Consider the following 6,615-nt stretch of genomic DNA (forward strand, 5'->3'; position numbering starts at 1 on the left):
GGTTTCCTCCAGGTGTGACGCTTGGCATTCAGGCTAAAACGTTCAATCTTAGTTTCATCAGACCGGAGAATCTTGTTTCTCATGGTCTGAGAGTCCTTTTAGATGCCTTTTGGCAAACTCCAAGCGGGCTGTCATGTGCCTTTTACTGAGGAGTGGCTTCACTCTACCATAAAAGGCTGCTTGGTGGAGTGCTGTAGAGATGGTTGTCCTTTTGGAAGGTTCTACCATCTCTCCAGAGGTACTCTGGAGCTCTGTCAGAGTGATCATAAGGTTCTTTGTCACCTCCCTGAACAAGGCCCTTCTCCACCTGATTGATCAGTTTGGCCAGGTGGCCAGCTCTAGGAAGAGTCTTTGTGGTTGCAAACTTCTTCCATTTAAGAATGATGGAGGCCACTGTGTTATTGGGCACCTTCAATGCTGTTGGGAGAGCATCAGTTATTGTTTATAGTTATTTCCGCAGAGCGTGGTTTGGAGCGCACGCTTCAAACCTATTGTGTTATGTAAATGGTAAATGATCACAGACCAACAGATCACGGGAGAATTACACCATTGATAAATGGTTCAAATGTAACAAAATGACATGAACATAAGAAGACAAACCTGGAAGGATTAAATATGAAACATAATTATTATTTGCTAAATTGAAAAATCCTGATATCAAACTAATTGAAATTATAGATTGAGATCCTAAATGACTCAATCATGCTTCATATTGAATTCCTATTGAAATGAATTGCTGAATTACTTAATTATGTTAATGATGAGAATGATTGTTATGATTTGACTTTCTCATTTGATTGGATACATTATTCTGTTTTGTTTGTTATGCAGCACAGACAAACTACCCAGTAAATATACCACTTTGTGTTTAAAGGAATTCCTGCCTCAGTCTCCTCCATTCCTCTGTCACCTGACCCGTGACCACCTGTTCACCTTCACTAGTGTCAGTCATCCTACCTGTCCATCTACACACACAGATTCAAATAATCTTTCACCCTCTCTCTTCTTTATCTCTCTCTCTTATTTCTCTGATCTTTCTCTCATCGCTTTCTCTTATTTCTCTATCATCTCTCTCTCGTCTCACGCTGGCATTGCTCCCTCATCTTTTTCTATTATCTCTATTTATCGATCTAATCTATACCAGGATTCTCCCAGATTGGATAATATTGGGATTTGAGGAGCTAATAAACCAGGCAGCTACTGATGTCCAAGTTTCCAATGGAAAGTGAAAAGGGGCATACCTAGTCAGTTGTACAACTGAATGCATTCAACTGAAATGTGTCTTCTGCATTTCACTGGGTGTCGAGGCTTGTCTGGCAGGAAACCTAGAACATCAAGAACAAGAGCACAGCATCTACTAAGTACATAATGCCTATCGAGATGCCAACCAGGAGTAAAACGTCTAGCAAGAGAATGATGCCAAGCAGAAAGCAAACACCTACCAAGAACACAACGGCTAGCAAGAAATTGACCCCTGGCAGGAGCAGAACTCCAACCAAGAGCATACTGAAAACCCCTGCCAATAGAATAGTGAAAACCCCTACCAAGAGCATTTTATACTGAAAACCCCTGCCAATAGAATAGTGAAAACCCCTACCAAGAGCATTTTATACTGAAAACGCCTAGCAAGAACCAAACGCCTCGCAAGAGAGAGCATTTCTCTAGAGACAAAAGGGCCTATCAAGAGCAAAAACGGCTACGGAAAGCGAAGACAAAACACCTACAGAGACTGTAAGATCTACAGAGATTCAAACATCTATCAAGTGTGAAGAGGAAATGCCTACAGACAGTGAAAGGCCTACAATTGAAAAACTCAGACAGCGAATGGCAGAGTTTATTTACAGAATTTAAAAGGCCTACCAGTGAAAGAGAAAAGCCTACCCAGAGAGAAAGGCCTGCAGACACTAAGAAGCCTACTGAAGGAGAAATGCCTACCCAGAGAGAAACGCCTACCGAAAGTGAAAGGACTAAAAAGACCAAAAGGCCTACCGAGAGGGCCAAGTCTACCGAGTGAGGCCTATCAAGTGGGAAACACCTATCAAAAAAGTTATTTAATAAAATACTACACACTTTGCAGTGTAACTTTGTTGTTAAATTTGATGGTTGGCCTAATATATTGTACAGTGGTTCCACAGGAGGCTGGTGATGGGAGGACAGCTCATAATAATGACTGGAGTAGAGTGAATGGATTGGTGTCAAACTATGTGTTTGATGTGCTATATACGATTAAGTAGACTCCGTTCCAGCCATTACTATGAGCCCATTCTCCCCAATGAAGGTGCCACCAGCTAGCTACCTGTGGGTGGTTCAGTCTCCTCCCCCCCCCCCCCCCCCCCCCTCCTCCTCACCCCCCTCTCTCCTGCCTTCTTTCTTAGGACTCTCCCAGAGTGGATGGATGCTTGTGGGATTCTCCCTGAAGATACTGGTCACACTACACCTTCGCAACAGTCAGCGTGCCTGGACCAAACACTAACCACCTCCCCTTTAACATGCGGTTGTATTTACCTTGCCTTTTTAATAAGCTGGCTCATTGAAATACACTGTAATGTCCACTATTTGGTTACGTACTTACATTGAAAATACTGAGTTACATTTAATCAGTTACATGCACAGAAACATCAGAACAGTGATTACTCACCACGAACTGGTAGAAGCTTTTTCCTTTAACGAGTTCAAGGTGAAGGATATACTGCTTTCCCGGGAACAGGCCCAAATCCCTGTCATTTGCATGAAGAGAAGACAGAGAAAAAGGGGGCGGAGGTCAGGCTGCCTTTATGAGAATTCGTTGGCGAGCGAACTGCCATCAGTTCTATTGGCAGACCTGCAATCATTGGAAAATATAATCGATGACCTACGAGCAAGATTAAACTACCAACGGGACATTCAAAACTGTAATATCTTGTGTTTCAATGAGTTGTAGCTGAACGATGACATGAACAACATACAGCTGGCAGGTTTTACACTGTATCGGCAGGGTAGAACAGCAGCCTCTGGTAAGACCAGGGGTGGCGGTCTATGTATTTTTGTAAACAACAGCTGGTGCACAATATCTAAGGAAGTCTCAAAGTTTTGCTCGTCTGAGGTAGAGTATCTCATGATAAGCTGTAGACCACACTACCTACCTATAGTTTTCATCAGTATTTTTCGTAGCTGTCTACATACCACCACAGACCGATGCTGGCACTAAGACCGCACTCAATGAGCTGTATAGGGTCATAAGCAAACAGGAAAATGCTCATCCAGAGGCGGCGCTCCTAGTGGCCGGGGACTTTAATGCATGGAAACTTAAATCCGTTTGACCAAATTTCCACCAGCATGTTAAATGTGCAACCTGAGGGAAAAAAACTCTAGACCACCTTTTCTCCACACACAGAGACGCAAACAAAGCTCTCTCTCGCCCCTCCATTTGGCAAAGCTAACCATAACTCTATCCTCCTGAGTACACCACATCAGTCACTGGCTTCATCAACAAGTGCATTGATGACGTCGTCCCCACAGTGACTGTACGTACATACATACCCCAACCAGAAGCCATGGATTACAGGCAACATTCGCACTGACCTAAAGGGTACAGCTGCCGCTTTCAAGGAGCGAGACTCTAACCCGGAAGCTTATAAGAAATCCAGATATGCCCTGCGACGAACCATCAAACAGGCAAAGTGTCAATACAGGACTACGATTGCTTTGTACTACACCGGCTCCAGAGTGTGCAAAGCTGTCATCAAGGCGAAGGGTAGCTACTTTGAAGAATCTCCAAAATAAAATATATTTTGATTTGATTAACACATGATTCCATATGTGCTTTTTCATAGTTTTGATGTCTTCACTTTTATTCTACAATGTAGAAAATAGTAAAAAATAAAGAAAAACCCTTGAATGAGTAGGTGTGTCCAAACTTTTGACTGGAACTGTACATATTACCTAAAATACCTCGACTAACCTGTGCACCCGCACATTGACTCTGTACCGGTACCCCCTGTATATAGCCTCATTTTATTGTTGCTCTTTAATTATTTGTTATTTTTCCATTTTTTTTACTTCTGTTTTATTTATTTTTATTTTGTTTGTAAATACTTTCTTATCACTTATTTTTCTTAAAACTGCTTGTTGGCTAAGGGCTTGTAAGTAAACATTTCACTCTAAGGTCGACACCTGTTGTATTCGGCGCATTTGACAAATTACATTTGATTAGATTTGATTTAATACTAAATTACCTAGACGATTGGCTAACCTGTGCTCATTCACGAGAACAGGCAGAAGCCGACACCGCATCTCTCCTGAAGCACATCTCAGAGCTAGGCCTCAGGTTGAACATGCAAAAAGCCACCTGGCCCGCACACAAACTGCAATATTCGTGGGCATGCGGATCGACTCGTCTCTAATGAGGGCCCACTTTGACGAAGAGAAAGTCCAGAAATTGTAGTTCACCTCAATGTTTTTGTCCAAAACCAGAAGGTAAATGTTTTTCAGTGTCAGAGACCGATGGGTCTCCTCTCCGCAGCCTCTTTTTTGACCCCATTGGGCCTTCTACACTTGCAGTTGTCGTCTGACTTGTGTCCAAGGAATGTACCTGAGCAGTGGCAAGATAGCAATCACTGAAATGCCTTTCAGTCAAGATACGCCTGGGCAGAGTCCATCGGAGGGAACTGGTCCAAACAGACGCCTCCTTGACAGGCTGGTGAGCAGGTATTGAGGAGGAGGGAGACCAGTGGGACATGGAGCCCCAGCTGGTCCAAACTCCCCATCATCATGCTGGAGTTGAGAGTAATCCAACTAGCTGGCTCAATTCTTCTACTACAACTGTGAGACAAACCTGGGCTGGTACAGACAGACAGCACCACAGTGGTAGCTGTGGGGGGTCTGGGTTCCATCCGCCTCCACCAGATGGCACTTACACTTCTGCCATGGTCACAGAAGAATCTGGCCTCACTGCGAGCTGTACACCTCCCAGGGACTCTGCAGCGGACATGCTGTCCAGGGAAGGCCCTCAGAAAGGGGAGTGGCGACCGCATCCCCGAATAGTGAGGGGAAGCAGAGATGGATCTGTTTGCCTCAGAGAGAAACACACAGTGCCCCCTCTAGTTCTTGATATATCCCCCCCCCCCCTCCCCCCCGGGTCACTTGGTCTAGATGCCCTGGTTATACACCTTTCCCCGCTCCCGCTGATTCCAGTGACTCTTGTCAGAATCAGGGAAGCGGGCCACCAGGTCCTTCTGATTTCCCTGAGATGGCAGAGACACCACTGGTTCAGCACAATACTGTCACTCCTAGCAGGGACAGCATGGGAACTACCTCGAAGGCCAGACCTATTGTCACAGGAGGGGGGCACATTGAGGCATCTGAATCCCTCCTGCCGCTGAACAGCGAAAATGGTCTGGTTTAGATTTTGAGCCCTCTGTTGTTAACATCTTACAGAGTGTCAGGGCCCCGTCCACCACATCGATCTATGACACAAGGTGACGCGAGTTCTGCCAGTGGTGTGGGTGGAGCTGTGGGTTGCTCCAGAATCTTGTAGAATAAATTGATGAATACATGAATGCTATCTAAATTATTTGGATGAATTCAAGCATCCATCTATTTATACGTGCATGTATTTATTTATTAATGTATTCGTCTATTTATTTGTGTGTACATTTGATTTATTCATTCATTTTTTTCTAATTGTGGCAGATTAGGTCCTCCATACAATTTACCTACTTGTTGTTTGTTTCTTTGTTCTATGGCCTATCTCATGTTGCTATGTATGCCTAAATGTTGTTGACTGAGATTGGATGATGGAGCATGATGTTACACAGATTGCGACAGATGTCCATGGTCCATTCTTTACCCGACATTCTAATCGAACACATTTCTCCAGTATTAGGTTATGACAATACTCATTTAGCAATGCAGCCAAGGATGACTATTTTCTCAAAACATGTTTACTGGCCAGCTTATTAAATGGGCTAAATGTAAAACAAATGATCAATAGTTTTTTTGGCACAAGAAATTAACTTTAACACCCTAATTAGATGACTGTCGTTCGACTGGGCGTGTAGGCCAATAGGCTACACATGTTGTACCTGTGACCGACCTTTTAACCGGTTCGACTTGATGCCACTACCGTGGTTGCTTGGATGTCAGTGAGGGGATTCGATTAATCTGTCTCAGGAGCCTGGTGTGGCGTGTTTTGCACCGGGTGAAATTTGATCGCATTCGTTTTGGAACCGGGCTGCCTCCTAGGCGTGAGCCTGGTGCCCGTTCAAAGCCCACGGCGACGTCGGCTTAAAACAAAAGTGATGTAATTAAGCATGTGGGGTAATGAGTAGCATGTGCTAAATTGATTACCATATCTGCCTTACCAATGAAAAGTCGTTTGAAAATTCAAAAATATACTTTATGGAAATGATATGTACGTTTCTGGACGATGCACCATGCTGCCTTGTTAACAAAATGACCAAGAAGCACATATTATTGTTCTTTTTGAGAGGGTACTCCTCCCTTACCGCTTTTCCCCGTTCACGTCACAGTCCATAGACCGGTGTCTCGCGGCTCAGCATAATCGAATCCTCCCGTTGTCGGAGTCTTTCACTTGTCATGTCTTTCTGAAGGGCGTGACAGGTGTGGTATGTTAAA

Source organism: Oncorhynchus clarkii, chromosome 9, assembly GCF_045791955.1.
Source record: "Oncorhynchus clarkii lewisi isolate Uvic-CL-2024 chromosome 9, UVic_Ocla_1.0, whole genome shotgun sequence".
NCBI lineage: Eukaryota > Metazoa > Chordata > Actinopteri > Salmoniformes > Salmonidae > Oncorhynchus > Oncorhynchus clarkii.